At 43.3% G+C, this 17,506-nt stretch overlaps 1 long non-coding RNA gene across 13 annotated transcripts in view; it reads left to right on the forward strand.

Annotated features, from left to right (window-relative positions):
• Positions 1 to 17,506, forward strand: part of LOC112066561 (uncharacterized) — a 67,190-nt gene that overhangs the window by 32,310 nt on the left and 17,374 nt on the right. The window contains exon 1 of one of the 13 annotated variants that reach the window (XR_002892729.2): positions 447 to 515. The exons of 11 other annotated variants lie outside the window; for them this stretch is intronic. This is a non-coding gene — a long non-coding RNA (uncharacterized lncRNA). Of the gene's footprint in view, positions 1 to 446; positions 516 to 14,756; positions 14,910 to 17,506 lie in introns of those variants that run through there. One more of the 13 variants, XR_002892728.2, reaches the window with a different exon arrangement.

The raw sequence follows: 17,506 nt of genomic DNA on the forward strand, positions 1-17,506 counted from the left end.
TGTGGCTCGCGGGCTCTAGAGCGCAGGCTCAGTAGTTGTGGCACACAGGCTTAGTTGCTGTGTGGCCTGTGGGATCTTCCCGGACCGGGGCTTGAACCCGTGTCCCCTGCATTGGCAGGCAGATTCTTAACTACTGTGCCACCAGGGAAGTCCCCAGTAGAGTTCTTTAAAAGAATAAAGTAACAGGGAAGGTAGAGTTAGATATACTTCTCCTTATTCTTTCCACTAAGTATAACTGAAAACACTGGACACTATATAGAAAACAAAAGAAGACTCTGAAAGGTGGAGAAAAGGCAGAATGGCTAGGGACTTCGGGACCTGAAAAACAATATGGCGGTGAGTTTCTTAGATTTTCTTTTTTTCCTCATACACCCCAGACTTGGAGCTGAAGAAAGCCTGCAACCCAGAAATGCCAATAGGAGCCGACAAGGAAACCTCAACAAAAGCCTGCTGTCTCTACCCAAAGGATTGGAAAAGGAGCGGCCCAGCAAGACAGAAAAATTTTAGACAATGCTGTGAGCTGTATTCATATGTTGAAACCCTCACCCCCAATGTGTTAATATTTGGAGATGAGGCCTTTGGGAGGGAATTAAGGTTAGATGAAGTCATGAAGGTGGGGCCCTCATGATGGGATTACTGGTTTTATAAGAAGAAGAGCAAATGAGAGATTGCTTGCTCTCTGCCATGTGAGGACATAGCAAGAGATGGCCTTCTGCAACACAAGGAGAGAGCCCTCACCAGACACTGACCCTGTTGTACTTAGACCTTGGACTTGCAGTCTCCAGAACTGTGGGAAAATAAATTTTGGTTAAGTCAGCCAGTCTATGGTATATCTTTTGTTATAGCAGCCCAATCAGACTAAAGCAGATTTTGGTACGGAGAAGTGAGGTGCTGCTGTAACAAACACCTGTGTGTGTAGAAGCAGCTTTGGAACTGGGTAATGGGTAAAGGCTGGAAGAGTTTTGAGGTTCATCCTAGAAACATAGATGTTAAAAGTGATTTTGGTGAGATCTGGGACAGAAATGAGAAACAGGTGTTTGGAAACTTGAGGAAAGGTGATCCTTGTTATAATTTGGCAGAGAACTTAGCTGAACTGTGTTTTAGTGTTTTGTGGAAGGTAGGACTTGTGAATGATAAAATTGGTTACTTAGCTGAGATTTCTAAGGAAACTATTGAAGGAAAAGCTTGGTTCCTCCTGAATACTTATAGTGAAATGTGGAAAGGGAGAGATGAATTGAAGAAGGAATTATTAAGCAAAAAGGAACCAGATGGGACTTCCCTGGTGTCGCAGTGGTTAAGAATCCGCCTGCCAGTGCAGGGGACACGGGTTCGAGCCTGGTCCAGGAAGATCTCACACGTCGTGGAGCAACTAAGCCCGTGAGCCACAACTACTGAGCCCACGTGCCTACAGCCCGTGCTCCGCAACAAGAGAAGCCACTGCAATGAGAAGCCCGCGCACCGCAACGAAGAGTAGCCCCTGCTCGCCGCAACTAGAGAAAGACTGTGCAGCAACGAAGACCCAATGCAGCCAAAAATAAAAAAATGAAATATATTTTTTAAAAAAAGACTGAGGGTCCCCAGAATTATGGTTTGTGATCTCACAGAGCTCAAGAGTGGAGGGTGGGAGAGGAGAATGGAGAGGTTGGCAGGGGCCAACTACACACTCTGATCACCTGGAGGGAAGGGGGGTTAAATGTACCAACTAGCATCATTCTTAGAGATCCAGAATTCAGCTCATCTATAGCAAGGGCACCCCTGTGCTTCCAGATGGTGGGGGCTGGTACACAGGCTCTGCTTAGGTCTCCAATAGCTCCCACATCCAGCCCTGGCTGAAATTATGGCTACATTAACAACAACAAGAAAGTCATTGCTTAGAGATACCTACCGAAGTATTTACAGATGGGACAGGTTGCGAAGAGTCCTGAATTCCATGCTAACAGGTTTGCTTTATGTTTTGAAGGCAAAGGACATCTATCGAAGGATTTCAAGTAGAAGTGGTTACAAGGTCAGATTTGTAATTTTGGAATGCCATCGAGATTTGTCCCAGTAATGTCCTTTATAGCAAAAGAAAGTCCTGAATCACAGGTTGCATCTGTTGTTACATCTCTTTAGCTACCCTAAATCTGAAATGCTTCCTCAGTGCTTTCACTGTCTCTCATGAACTTGACATTTTTGAAGGATCTGGCCTGTTATTTTGCGGAATGTCTCTTGAGTTGGGTTTGTCTGATGTTTATTCATGATGATATTCAGGTTATATATTTTGACAGAACTACCCCAGAAGTAATGCTGTGTCCTTCTTAGTGCTTGATATCAGATGATGTGCACATTAATTGTGCTGCTAATTTAGATCACTTGGTTAGGGTGGTGCCTGTCAATATCTTCATTGGAAAGTTCTTATTTTTCCTTTTGTAATTTGTAAATTCATTCTTTCTTGTGGAGAGAGATTTTGAGACAATTGTAAATAAGCTGTTATTCCTCAAATGTTTACTCTTTGGTAAAAATTAATGATTCTTGCTTGAATCAGTTATTACTATGATGGTTGCCAAATGGCAGTTTTCTACTTCCAACATTCCTCCCATACTTACTGGTTAGTTTTTTCCTGTAAGGCAGAAATTTCCCTTCTCCTCCATTTATTTATTTAAACACACACACACACACACACACACACACACATACAGATTCATGTGTTCTTATTTTATTCAATGAATCCCTCGAATTTTTTTTTAAACGGCTCTCTAGAACATTTTTTTGTTTTGTTTTGTCTTTTATTGGTCTTTTTTCCCCTTTTTTGTGCTTTTTTTCTGTTGAAGTATAGTTTATTTACAATGTTGTGTTAGTTTCAGTTTTACAACAAAGCGATTCAGTTATACACACACACATATATATTCTTTTTCAGATTCTTTTTCCTTATAGGTTATTATGAAATACTGAGTATAGTTCTCTGTGCTATACAATAGGTCCTTGGTGATTATCTATTTCATATATAGTAGTGTGTATATGTTAATCCCAAACTCCTAATTTATCCTTCCCCTCCTTTCCCCTTTGGCAACCGTAAGTTTATTTTCTATGTCTCTATGTCTATTTCTGTTTTGAATACAAGTTAATTTGTATCTTTTTTTTTTAGATTCCACATATAAGCAATATCATATGATATTTGTCTTTCTCTGACTTACTCCTCTTAGTATGATAATCTCTAGGTCCATCCATGTTGCTGCAAATGGCATTATTTCATTCTTTTTTATGGCTGAGTAGTATTAAGATTACCCTTCCCCCTTCCCGTACCCTCAAGTCCTTTATCTAGTAGGTCTGCATCTTTATTCCCATCTTGCCCCTAGGTTCTTCTGATAATTATTTTTTCTTTTTTGTTTTTTAAGATTCCATATATATGTGTTAGCATATGGTATTTGTTTTTCTCTTTCTGACTTACTTCGCTCTGTATGACAGTCTCTAGGTCCATCCACCTCACTTACAAATAACTCACTTTTGTTCCTTTTTATGGCTGAGTAATATTCCATTGTATGTATGTGCCACATCTTCTTTATCCATTCACCTGTTGATGGACACTTAGGTTGCTTCCATGTCCTGGCTATTGTAAATAGTGCCTAGCACCACTTATTGAAGAGACTGTCTTTTCCCCAGTGTGTATTTTTGCAAGCATAGGCCACTATTGAGACACAGTTTCAGAAAATGAAACAAGCAATTAGAATCACTCTAAGATATGTAATACCTGGATTCTGGTATATTGAATTCATAATCTCTGGTAAGTGCACACATATCAATAAATATAGTCCAATCTAAAATTCTTTTCTCCTTGTCTGACAACCTTAGGATTCATCCCACACATATATTCTACAGAGTTTGGTCAGTAAATTTAACAAAACCATCTCTAGAGGCACTCTGGGATCTAATTCTGGTTATGAGTCTGTGGGCAAGGGGAAGTAATGCAGATGAGGTACGAGAAGAGTGGGCATCCCCTTGGAAGGTGACCACCTTAGTTGGGGCTTTAAACCATGAAGGATTAGGCTTATTGGACTTGGGACATCTTGTTTATGGTTTCCTTTGCTGTGCAAAAGCTTTTAAGTTTCATTAGGTCCCATTTGTTTGTTTTTATTTCCATTTCTCTAGGAGGGAGGTCAAAAAGAATCTTGCTGTGATTTATGTCATAGAGTGTCTGCCTATGTTTTCCTCTGAGAGTTTGATGGTGTCTGGCCTTACATTTAGGTCTTTAATCCATTCTCCCAGTTCATCCCACCTTCCCTTCCCACCTTGGTAACCAAAAATTGTTTTCTACATCTATGTCTCTACTTCTGCTTTGCAAATAAGTTCATCTGTACCATTTTTCTAGATTCCACATATAAGGGATATTATACAATATTTGTCTTTCTCTTTCTGACTTATCTCACTCTGTATGACAGTCTCTAGGTCCATCCATGTCACTGCAAATGGCACTATTTCATTCCTTTTTATGGCTGAGTAATAGTCCACTGTATATATGTACCACATCTTCTTTGTCCATTCCTCTGTCGTTGGACATTTAGGTTGCTTCCATGTCCTGGCTATCGTAAATAGTGCTGAAATGAACATTGGGGTGCAGGTATATTTTGAATTATGGTTTTCTCTGGATATATACCCAGGAGTGGGATTGCAGGATCATATGGTAGCTCTATTTTTAGTTTTTTACAGAACCTCCTTATTGCTCTCCATAGTGGCTGCATGAATTTACATTCCCACCAACAGTGTAGGAGTGAATCCCTTGACTTTTAATCTTTCTGCCTCATGTTTTAGGTGTTTCTCTTGTAAACAGCACATTGCTAGACTTTTTATTCTTTTCCACACTGACTTTATAACCTTTAAACAGTGTGTTTTATTCCTTTATATGAATTGTGAAAGTAGTATACATGGAGTTATTTCTATAAAAAAAGATGTAGATCTACACATACTGATGTAGAAAAATTTCTAAGATGTAGTTTTAAGGAAAAAAAACAAATTGCAGAGAAGTATATACAGTATGAGCCCATCTGTTGGTGGAAAGAGTATTTGTACATATATTTCCAGTCATGAACATTTCTGGAAGGTTACACAAGAAGGAGGTTAACATTGGTTACTTGTAAGAAGCTGGACTGGGGGTAGGGGGTGGGTCTACTCGTAGTCTGATATATTAGTTAAATTTTAGCTTCTGTGAACAGGTATTCTTTTCTAATTGCAAGGCCCAACTTCTGCCAACTAGAAGCTCACAACATAGGACAGAGACTCGGGAACACTTGCACTGCATATTACTGAGGCAGTTAGAGGAAAGCCCAGGTGGGGCGCTAGAAGAACAGGCCAGATGTGGGGCCGGGCAGGGTGGGGGGTGGTGCAGCTGTAGAAGAAGGCATCTGAGTGCAGCTCTGAAGTGGGGCGTCTTGACTTCATGGAAAGATTGTATGCACTGGAATCAAGCAGCCCTGGATCTGAATCTTTGTTTAGCTACTCATTAGCTGTGTGACTTTCAGCAAATTCTGCAAGTCCCAGGGGATTGTTGGGAGGATTAGAAATGCTAAAATGTGCATTCAACAGTAACATAGTGCCAGTGTCAACATTCCATGCATTTTTGAAGAACGCATAGGTGTTAAGCAAGAGGAAAGATGGCCTTTCCCTCTTGATCACCCTTTCCTATTCAGAGGACTAGCACGTGGTTTACTGGGTCCAAGCTTTGGACCTGAGGGAGTGAAGGGCAGCACGGGTACAGCCTTGAATTCCATGCTAAAGAGTCTGGTTTGTATTTTGAAGGCAAGGGGAATCTACTGAAGGATTTTAAGTAGAAATGGTTCCAAGATCAGATTTGTAATTTTGAAAGGTCATTGGCAACATATTGAGGGGAGGGGGCTAAAAGTCCAATGGGATTGCTGCAGTAATCCAGAAGGAAGATGGAGACCTGAACTAAAGCGCTTGGCTATGGAGGTGGACTCCTTAAGACCTTATCACCTATTGGATGTGAGAGAGGAGAAGAAAGAAGTCCAAATAACTTTGTCTTAAGCATGGTTTATATGGTGGTAGGTGCAAGTTGACAGGTGGAGAAGTCGATCTGGAGGAAAGAAGAGTCCAGCTTTAGGCATGTTGAGTTTAAGCCACTGGATATGTGAGTCTGGAACTCAGAAGGAAAAGTCTGTGCTGGAATTAAACCCTACTCTGTTAGTGCAAGAGAGGACGGATGGCCAGAAACGCAGTGATTATTTTGGGTAATGATCAAGCACGATAGGGTAACAACTTGGTGGATTACTTGGTCTTAGGGTTCTAAATAGAAGGTTGATTATAAGTTTCAGTAACAACTATCGAGGCCTAAGGATGATACCAGGAGGCTAGTGCTGTTAAAATAACCAAGTAATATTAGATGTCTCTAGCAAAAACCTCAATTGTTTATGCTTCGAAGGGGAGCTATTTATATGACAAGTGTTGAAACACATTTGGCAAGTGGTAGACTTCACCTGAAGCTGACAGGTTATGTTATTTCTTTTGATTAGAGATCTATAGATATGGATTGGAGAGTAGCTGATAAAGCCTATTAAATCAGATGAATCCTGAGCAAAATATTTGAAAGCCCATGTCCAAAACTTTGGGTATGGTTCATTGTGGTTCATAGCAGCATCCATATGAGGATAATTAGGAAAAACGATCAGAGTGGCATTAAAGAAAAATGAAGAATCCAGAATTTTGCCTTCACAGCAGGTACACTATGTAACTGATAGGGTAGCTTAAGGTTGTTGCTGTGGGCAAGGCCTCCCATGGAGATTTTCAACCTGGGCCCTAGGTGAGGGACTCCACAGTCCATAGAACCTTACGGATGGTTTGCAAAGTATTATGTGAATATGTGTAAGTGTGCATTTTCTGGGGAGAAAGGCCCCAAACCACTACTACAGCAATTAATCCTTTTCTTTCTCTGACTTCCCTCTTCTTTTATTGATTTCCCATGTTTCTTTCTTTCTTGTCCGTGCCTTGGATTTAACAGACTACAGAAGGAATTTCCTTACCCTATTGTCTAGCCCTGTTCATCCTATATATGGTTGAAATGACTGCTGACTCTTGGTCTAGAATAGCTCTTTCAAGCACCCCACCTTTTTTTCTTTAAATATGTATAATAGAACCTCCTCCGAATTTTTTGTTTTATCTAACAAAATCTTGCATGGAGACCAGTTTAGGAAACTGATTTTTTTTTTTAAAAAATAGCAGCTCTAGGGACTTCCCTGGTGGCGCAGTCGTTAAGAATCCACCTGCCAGTGCGGGCGACACGGGTTCAAGCCCTGGTCCGGGAAGATCCCACATGCGGCAGAGCAACTAAGCCCATGCACCACAGCTACTGAGCCTGCGCTCTAGAGCCCACAAGCCACAACTACTGAGCCCGCTGCATTGAACTACTGAGGTTGTGCTCTAGAGCCCACCCACATGCGGCAGAGCAACTAAGCCCATGCACCACAACTACTGAGCCTGAGCTCTAGAGCCCGTGCTCTGCAACAAGAGAAGCCACTGCATTGAGAAAGCCGCGCACCGCAATGAAGAGTAGCCCCTGCTCGCCACAACTAGAGAAAGCCCGTGCGCAGCAACGAAGACCCAACGCAGCCAAAAATAAATAAATAAATTTTAAGAATAGCAGCTCTGTATGTACCCAAGTGGGAAAGCCTGGGCCTACCCACCAGGCCATCCCATAGATGTATATTTGAGGTCTATTTTATTTTATTTTATTTTTTATTAACATCTTTATTGGAGTATAATTGCTTTACTTGAGGTATATTTTAAAACCACCGGTGTAAAGCAGGGCATTGGGGTGGAGATCAAGAGATCAACTCCATTAGAGTCCCTACAGGGGAGCAGTATCACCCAAGGTGCCAGGAAGCACACAATAAGTCTATTTCTGGCTTAAAAGATTATCCCAGTGGGGGTGGCTCTTGAGGAGGGAAAGGAAGCCAACTCTGGCCTGTCCTGGTTAGTTGAGCTGTAGAGGGTAAGGTGAGTGAAACTGATGTTGCAGGCCTGGTATCTTCAGTGGCTCGATTTCATGCCTATGGGGCACACCCCAGCTTGCAGCTATTCTCTGCAGAGTGGGCTACTTGCGAGAGACTTCGAGTAGGAGAGTTTAGAGGGCTACATGCAAATCCATCTCTAATACTGGAAAATAAAAACCACTTAAACTGCAAAATGGCGCATATGATTTGTCAGTTATAAAAAGAGGATTTTTTCGTATGGATGCATCTTCACATAGCTACTGGATATGTAAGAAATCAGTAGAAAGTCATGTCAAATAAAGTCATTAGTCCCTGTCCCATCTTAACCTTTTATTGACTGTCCATAGTGAGGACATAGTTATCCTGAGGTGGCTTCATCCTCTTCTTGGGACAATGGTGGGGCCAATCAGACAGTCTTGAAGATTTTAAGGTAGTTGTGGCCACTCCTACCAAGAGTAGAAGTGCCTGACACACCCATGGCCCCATGAAGCCACTTCCTTCCCCAGCCCTTGGTGAGGCCATTTCCTGCGCTTCCCCATCTAGTTTTTTTGATGGATTCCATTACACACTTGGCCAAGGTTTTCTAACCAGCTGGGCTCAGCTCGGAAGCTCCCCTCATTTATTGCTTTTATTCCCCAATAAGAGCTGTACTCCCTCCTCTATCCAGGGATTCTTTACCTGCCTTACTTGCTCCACCTTCCTCCTTGCTGCTGCTTCCTCCCTGCCGCCTTGCTGCTGTCCCCAGGCAGAAGTGCTCACTCCCTTGTAGGAACAGGAACAGCAGAGAGAATCACTTGGAGAGGCCATGCCTTTATTCCAGTGATGACGCCACTGCCCAGTGATTTGTTTGTAACTCTTCTTTTAAAGCCAGTATCATGTTGTTGTTGTTGTTGTTGTTGTTGTTTTGCGGTACGCAGGCCTCTCACCGCTGTGGCCTCTCCCTTTGCGGAGCACAGGCTCCGGACGCGCAGGCTCAGCGGCCATGGCTCACGGGCCCAGCCGCTCCGCGGCATGTGGGATCCTCCCGGACCGGGGCACGAACCCGCGTCCCCTGCATCGGCAGGCGGACCCTCAACCACTGCGCCACCAGGGAAGCCCAATATCATGTTATTTTCAACATCTTCAGTGACTGTATTTCAGGGATTGACTTTTCAGATGGCCAGACGTTATTCAGGGTCATGCACAATAGCAAAGACTGTGAGCAAACATGGCACCACTGTTTGTGTCAGCAAAGTAATAAGATTTGATTTCCTCTTGTAACTTGTAATCTGGGCCAAAAGGAATTCCACTAGACTATCACCATGAGGGCAGGGGCTGTGTATGTTCTGCTCATCCCTTTACGCTCAGCTTGAGGACTGTCGGCCCTTAAATAATATTTGTTGGGGGAATTCCCTGGCGGTCCAGTGACTGGGACTCTGTGCTTCCGTGGCAGTGGGCATGGGTTCGATCCCTGGTCAGGGAATTAAGATCCTGAAAGCCGCACAGTGAGCCCCCGCCCCCTCCCAAAAAAGAGGTCATTTAAATAATATTTGTCGAGTGAATAAGTAGGATGTCCAAAAATGTCTGGAGCAGAAACAGCATCCTTTGAACAAGCAGATGATGTCTCAGGACACCAGCCATTTGAGCTCCCCACTGGCTGAGCGCAGAAATCCTGATTCGTGTGTTCTTCTCCCCTTATTCCTTTCTGCTCATGTGGAGATACACTGCCAATGAGTTGCAAGCCCAGAGAGTTAGTAACAATTAAATCAGGAATGTAAACCTTGGGATTATCTACATGTTGAAGCCATGTGTGCAGATGTTGTTCCCAAGGGAACTGCTGCAGAGGCTGCTGGTCAGTACCATGTGTCTAAGCCTTTCCATGATAAATCGTTATTACCAGAAATCTTTACAAAATGTTTTCAAGTACAGCTCAGTGCTTTAGATAGATTCATTTTTCTCTTCATGTGGTAGAATCACATCTGGACATTAGTTAGATATATTTCATCTAAAAATAGCGTTTATCCAATTTACTGTCACTTGAGAGAAACCTTCTTTTTTCCCTTTTTTAAGGCAGGCTCCACTTATAATTCTCTGCAGTCTAACATGGCTCGCTGCCATTTAATATATTAAAAAAAAATAAAGGTATCAGGTTGTGTGTGTGTGAGTGTATAAATGGAAGTACAATGAAATCATGGTTTTTATAGACTGAAAAAATATAACTGCCTTCTCATTGCCCTTTTCTTCATTTTTTCTTTAAAGTCATCAGTGATCTTCCTGGTTATGTTGTTAAGCCCTAAACTCAGCATTGGTATGAACTCCACCAGACTCTCCTGAGTACTTATGTCAGGGCCACAGGACGTGACTTGGGGGCTTTTTGTTTGTTTCCTCTTAGACTTTCTTCTTATCAGTGATCGTGTCCTCTTGTCAGTCAACCATTTGGGTTTTAGAAAGAAAGGTGGAGAGAAATGAGAAAGGAGTGCAGAATAAGAGATGAAGGAAAAAAGAGTAGCGAGGTTCAAGCACCAGGCTCGTGGCACCCTTTGGAGCAGTTTGCGCACATTTGAAGGCAGAAACTGGAATTAAATATGACGAAAGAAAAATCGGCACACTGTTGCTTCTACCTGAGGCACTGATGTTAAGTAAATCAGAGTTGGCTCTGGAAGGGACTTGTTGTAAATAAGGAAGCACTTACCAGTCAGTCCCAATTTCACATTAGTCAAGGCCCTTGGTGGTTCTGTAAGTATTTATCTTCAGGGACAGTTCTTAGACCTTTCTTGCCTTGTGACACTTGTCTTGTGCCCCCTAAAGAGAACTCTGGCTTTTGCCCTTTTTCTCTAAAGGCACATCCCCCGCACCCACACCCCTTACCAATGGGATCATTATTGTTGTCAGTGTGATGGGATGATTTCTGTTTTGCTTTTCAGTGCACCTTCCAACCAGAGTTAATGGGTCTGACCGGTCACTGTTATGCTGTGTTGTCCCTCGAATGTCAGGGTGGCTTCCTTGGCCCTCGTTAGTAGGACCTGAGCTTGGAAGGGAAGGGTTTGACTGACTCCTTCCACATCCCCTACCCTTCTCATTTGTGACCTCCCATAGGGGTGTGTGAAATGGCAGGGAGGTGTCAAGGCCACAGCCTGAGCTGTGGAATTGAGTGACACTGGCTGAGCTGAGTGGCAGTTTAACCCAGGACCTTGATATTGTTGGTACCATGCAAGCGTGGAAATGACTTGCCCACTGGGATCAGCTTAAACACATCTGCTCAGATTTTCTTCCAGTGCATTAACACAGGGGCCTTCTAATTCCTAAGCATATTCAGGCTGGAAAATTTCTGCAGCATCCACCCTGAGATTGGAACTGTTGAGCCATTTTCATTTTGTGAAGTATTTTTATAGATTTTTTCCTTCGGATACATCTTGGCATAAATGAAACAACAGACTTAACATTTTAAGAGGAGACTCTCATTTGCCTTCAGTTAGTTGCAACCTTCATTTCTCAGCTATAAAAATTGAACAGATATGTGAGTATCATGGGTGGAATGAAATTAATTTTTACCACCCACAATAGTTCATTAGTGAAATAAGGAATGTATTTAATGGATCTGTGCTTGGTGTGCCTAAAATTATTTCACCATAATGAAAGGTCTTGAAAGACTAAGAAAAAGTATGATGACAATTAAATTGCCTATCTGAACAGTATTACTGTAGAGAAGGAAAACAGAGTCTTAAAATAGCTCATTGTAGAGTTGAAAAAGATGGAGCAATCCATAAAGGAAGCACAAAGATGTTGCAAATAAAATGAGAATCTTTTTAAAAAATACCAACACGGTTCTTGTTCTTCCCTTTCATGGCGTCCCACATTTTCAGGACCTTTCATGCTTCCATTTCATTTTCATAGGGATGTGACTGCAGTTTGATTTCCTCAGCGAGCTCTATTTCTCTGCTTTAAAAGGTAAACCTCCATTCTTCCCAAATGTACAAAAACAAACAAGCAAAAAACCAAAACCAGATGTACAGTAAAGCTTTGTATTCTTCATGGTTGGAAACCTACTAATTAAGAATTTGACACTCCGGATGAAAAAAGGCCAACAGGGCAGAAAGACAACAGGAGGGAATATTTAACAAACAAACTCTCCCTCAGCCCTTGAAAAGCGCCCCTCCTATATAATATCAGAGGTAGAAGGGGATCTTAGCAGCTGGACCAAATAGTCCAACACCTTCTTTTACAGATAAAGAACATGAAGCATAGAGAGGGCAAGCGATTTGCTCAAGGGCACACAGCCAGTTAGCGGTCAAATAAATAGAGAATACAGTTCAGTGCCTTCCCTCACAATAGCGCCCAAACGCCAATCATCGCTTATTTACTTTGATAAAGGCATGCCAGCACTTCAGCATGCAACCATTCTTATAGCTATTAGTCTTTATTAATGCATCTAATTAAAAGAAATAAAATTCCTTTGAAATGTTCTCTAATGCAGACTTTTCACAGATCCTATTGCAATACTAAGTCCTTTGAGCTCCATCCCAAGCCCCGATGAGTGCGGTTAGAAGGTTTTCCTGCAGATCCTGCCTCAAGCCAGTGGTTAGCAGGCATCCTTTGGTTTGTTAGGTCAAAGAATGGTGACCCTCCTCAGAGTGAGGACGTTCTAGAATCATCTTAGTCCCATGAAGCTTGTTTGTCTAGGTCTTACCTCCCTCTGCTCCTCTTGACTCTGCATGGAAAAATCGAGGAATAAAACCCAAATTTCTGGGCTTCCCCGGTGGCGCAGTGGTTGGGAGTCCGCCTGCCGATGCAGGGGATGCAGGTTCGTGCCCCGGTCCGGGAAGATCCCACATGCCGCGGAGCGGCTGGGCCCGTGAACCATGGCCACTGAGCCTGCGCGTCCGGAGCCTGTGCTCCGCAACGGGAGAGGCCACAACAAGTGAGAGGCCCGCGTACCGCAAAAAAAACCCCCCAAAACAAAAAAAAACACACAAATTTCTTTCTCGTTATCTGATAACATTGCACCAACGCCACTGTTTTACGTTTCTGGTTTTCCAGCTGCTTGTGTTTTTATTGTCTGAACTTAAAAATAATTTTAATGACAGATAGTCGTATTCTGGAAGATCAAGAGAAGGGTGGGTGTGAAGTCTAGAATTCAGTGTGTGTCTTGTCATTTTGTTCTAATAATTCAATGCTTAACTCTGTGCTGGGCATTTGGTATGCAGGGGGCAGGAACTTAAAAAAGAAAAATATGAGGGTCCCCATACTCAAAGAATTGTTAGTCTGGGGGAAGCAAAATAAACAACTGGAAATTATAGGTGGGTTACCAATAACAAAATAACCCTTACCGCTGGCCCTGGTAACTTCGTAGAGCGAGCTGCATTAGTCCCTTCTTTCTGCCTGTCTGTGGCAGTCCCTCTTCCCTCATCACCCAGGGGGAGAGAGGGGCTGACACTGCTGGAACTAGGGTGAGGCAAGTGAGGCCTTGCCTTGGGCACACAATTTAAGGGGGTACCAAAAATCCAGCAGCCAAGATTTTACTTTATTTTATTTATTTTTAAATGATCTGTCATGACCATTAGTTTCCCTATGGTCATGACTTTAAAAAATTTTTTTTAAATTATTTTTATTTTTGGCTGCATTGGGTCTTCATTGCTGCACGCGGGCTTTCTCTGGTTGCAGTGAGCAGGGGCTACTCTTCATTGTGGTGTGCGGGCTTCTCATTGCGGTGGCTTCTCTTGCTGCGGAGCACAGGCTCTAGGCGTGTGGGCTTCAGTAGTTGCAGTACGGGGGCTCAGTAGATGCAGCACGTGGGCCCTAGAGCATGAAGGCTTCAGTAGTTACGGTGCATGGGCTCAGTAGTTGTGGCCTGCGGGCTCTAGGGAGCGCAGGCTCGGTAGTTGTGGTACACGGGCTTAGTTGTTCCACGGCATGTGGTATCTTCCCGGACCAGGGATTGAACCCATGTCCCCTGTGTTGACAGGCAGATTCTTAACCACTGCCTGAAGTCCCAAGCAGTCAAAATTTTAAATAGTGCATTAAAATCCAAATTAATGCAAAAACACCCATGAACAAAATATCAGTATTTAAATAGAGGACAAGTACTACTGATTTTTCCTTTTTACCTCAGGCTCTAATATAGTTTGGCATGGCTTTTGGAGTTAACATACAGAAATAATGCAGAGTAAGTGTGTGTGTGTGTGTGTGTGTGTGTGTGTGAGTGTGTGTGTGTGTGTGTGAGTGTGAGAGAGAGAGAGATGAATCACAAAGCTGGAAGAAACCTTAGTACCCACAATTTAGTCCAGTCAATTTTATAGGCAAGGGAACTGAGAAGTTCAGTGTTTCACCTTAAGCCAATCACAGATATCTTTAAAAATACTAAAGCTCGGGCCTCTTAGCCACGAGTCCTGTTAATACTTACACAATACTTACACAGTAATGGTTTCCAAGGCAGAGGAAAACTCATCTCCCCCCCAAAGGAGGCAAGCTCAATAAATTGGTCAAATCAGAGCATTTTAATGGGCCATAGACATAGAGCTTTAAAAATAGCTAAAGATCCCAGAGCACATGCATAGACTCTCTTTGGATCCTGTGCCTATAAGGATTCCAGAAAAATAAAGCATGGCCTGGAGACCCAGTCACTATCTGATTTTGGATGGCAGTGCTTGCAGGGGGTAGAGGGGTAGAAGAGGTCCTGGTGTCAGGCTCAATTGGTATTCCCCGGGCCCTGTCTATGAGACCCACCTGGTTTGGGCCATTGGGGCAAATACTCTTTTTCTCACGTACCCCTGCCTTCTTCTTTGGCTCTGTTCACAGGTGACTTTGCTGGCATGGCTTTTCCTCACATTGGCATGGTCTGACCTGAGGTTTGGATTTGTGCTTTCATTCTGATTCAGCCAGAGGAAGCCCTATCAGTGACTCAAGCCAGTTCACTGGAGTTTGACAATAGGGTTTGGGGCCAAAGTGCCAGCCAGAGTAAGTGTCCCTTTGCCTCACTTCATCCTCAGTGAGTACAGCTTCCTTTATGACCTTGTAGGAAGGAGTGGATGGTGGAGGGAAATTGGGTTGTTCCAGACTGGTCCAGACTGGCCCAATTCTGGACCAGTCATACAGTCCTCAACCTACAAATAACTATCAAAATCCCACTTTGACAAGACTTAGAATACAGTCCAGGTACATGGTGATCATGAAATTTCCTAGTCCTCCTTGCTCCTTCCCCATCCAAGTCTCGGGGGACAAACTATCCTGTACATACAAGGGTTCTGAATACAGCAAGAGTTCTGAAAAACTGATCAACTTGTCCCTGGCTGCTTGGGACTTTCCTGGTTTTAGCACTGAACATCCCAAGTCCCAGGCAAACCGGCATAGTTGGTCAGCCTCAGTGACCAGCAGCCAGTGGTCACTGGGCCACACGGTGATCTCAAGAGTCACTAAAGAGGTAGAGCATTTGACCTTTTCTCAAGAATAGGATGGAACCCCAAGTGAGTGGAGTAAAGGGGCAGCTGAACTTGCTTTTCAAGTTTGGGCATGGGAACTCTGGTAAAACCTGTCCTTCAGCCTCTGATAAGAATCACCTGCTTTTGGTCAGGGTCTGAGCTGAGGGCTGCACTTCCAAAGCAGTAAGAGTTTATTACTACCCCCATGGAACTTGGGCCGCGGGTCAGAGGTGTCCTGTGAGGATCCTTGAGTAATCGGCAAGCACTGATGCCAGCAATACATTTGAGCCCTATCACCATCAGAATCAGGGCAGAGAGGGAACGAAGGCAGGGGCTACAGGACCCAAATCTCCAAGGACAGGGTTTCCAGCATGATACACCCTCCTGTAAGGCCAACCACAGAGTATCTCCACAGGCACCAGGCTCATCCTGTCCTTGGCCAAGCCTCTCTCCAGGGGCAGGGCTGATGGAGGTGTGTGAGCCCCTCAACACCTGCAGTCCCGCACCTGAATTTTTAAGAGGCAGCTGAGGACGAGAAGGCAAGAGAAGAAATGAAGGCAAACCCATCAGTTATCGTTTCCCCTTTCGTACACTTGTGTGTGTACATACACACTCTCTCTCCAGCCTGATCAAAGCATGGAGAACTCTTATGGGAGGAATCAGAAATATGAAGTCCCAAATGAAACCAGAAATGAGAACAGAGTAAGTGTCTGAGTAGCAAAAGTGGTGTGGGCGCCCAGCAGCTCAGGCACATTTCATGTTCAGGGTCTCCCTGGGGCATGCTCACAGAGTCCGTTGACTCAGGGTATCTTAAAGGCACGACTTAACCTCCAGTGATAACTTCCATCACACTGGAATACACAAAGGCTGCAGAGGTTCCAAAGAGATCACATGCTACGGGAGGATCTCACAAGAGGGTATGGGTATGGAATGAGTAGCAGGAAAGGATGGGTAAGATGTAGATAGAAAGATTGGGAGGTATAACAGATGAGGGGTGGACAAAGGCTCTGATCAGAGAGCTGGAAGAGGTTTAAAGAATGAAGCAGGTAATAGTCTTGTCTACTTTTTTTTTTTTTAATTTTTATTAGAGTATAGTTGACTCACAATGTTGTGTTTCTGCTGTACAGCAAAGTGAATCAGTTACACATATACAAATATCCATTCTTTTTTAGATTCTTTTCCCATATAGGTCATTACAGAGTATTGAGTAGAGCTCCCTGTGCTATATAGTAGGTCCTTATTAGTTATCTATTTTATATATAATAGTGTGTTTATGTCAATCCCAATCTCCCAATTTATCCCTCCCTCCTCCCCTTTCCACCCTGGTAATCATAAGATTGTTTTCTACATCTGTGACTCTATTTCTGTTTTGTATATAAGTTCATTTGTACCATTTTTGTAGATTCCACATAGAAGTGATATCATATGATATCTTTCTCTGTCTGACTTACTTCAGTCAGTATGACAATCTCTAGGTCCATCCATGTTGCTGCAAACAGCATTATTTTGTTCTATTTTATGGCTGACTAATATTCCATTGTATATATGTACCACATCTTTTTTATTTAATTAAAATTAATTTATTTTATTATTTATTTTTGGCTGTGTTGGGTCTTCATCGAAGCACGAGGGCTTTTTCTCTAGTTGCGGAGAGTGGGGGCTACTCTTTGTTGCAGTGCACAGGCTTCTTATTGCAGCGGCTTCTGTTGCTGTGGAGCATGGGCTCTAGGTGTGTGGGCTTCAGTAGTTGTGGCTCGTGGGCTCTAGAGCACGGGCTCAGTAGTTGTGGCACATGGGCTTAGTTGCTCCATGGCATGTGGGATCTTCCCGGACCAGGGCTTGAACTTGTGTCCCCTGCATTGGCAGGTGGATTCTTAACCACTGCACCACCACGGAAGTCCTGTACCACATCTGTTTTATCCATTCCTCTCTCGATGGACATTTAGGTTGCTTCCATGTCCTGGCTATTGTAAAAAGAGCTGCAATGAACACCGGGGAGCATGTATCTTTTTGAATTATGGTTTTCACTGGATATATGCCCAGGGGTGGGATCGCTAGATCATATGGTAGCTCTATTTTTAGTTTTTTAAGGAACCTCCATACTGTTCTCCATAGTGGCTGTACCAATTTACATTC

The sequence above is a fragment of the Physeter macrocephalus genome, chromosome 14 (assembly GCF_002837175.3).
Source record: "Physeter macrocephalus isolate SW-GA chromosome 14, ASM283717v5, whole genome shotgun sequence".
Classification (NCBI taxonomy): Eukaryota; Metazoa; Chordata; class Mammalia; order Artiodactyla; family Physeteridae; genus Physeter; species Physeter macrocephalus.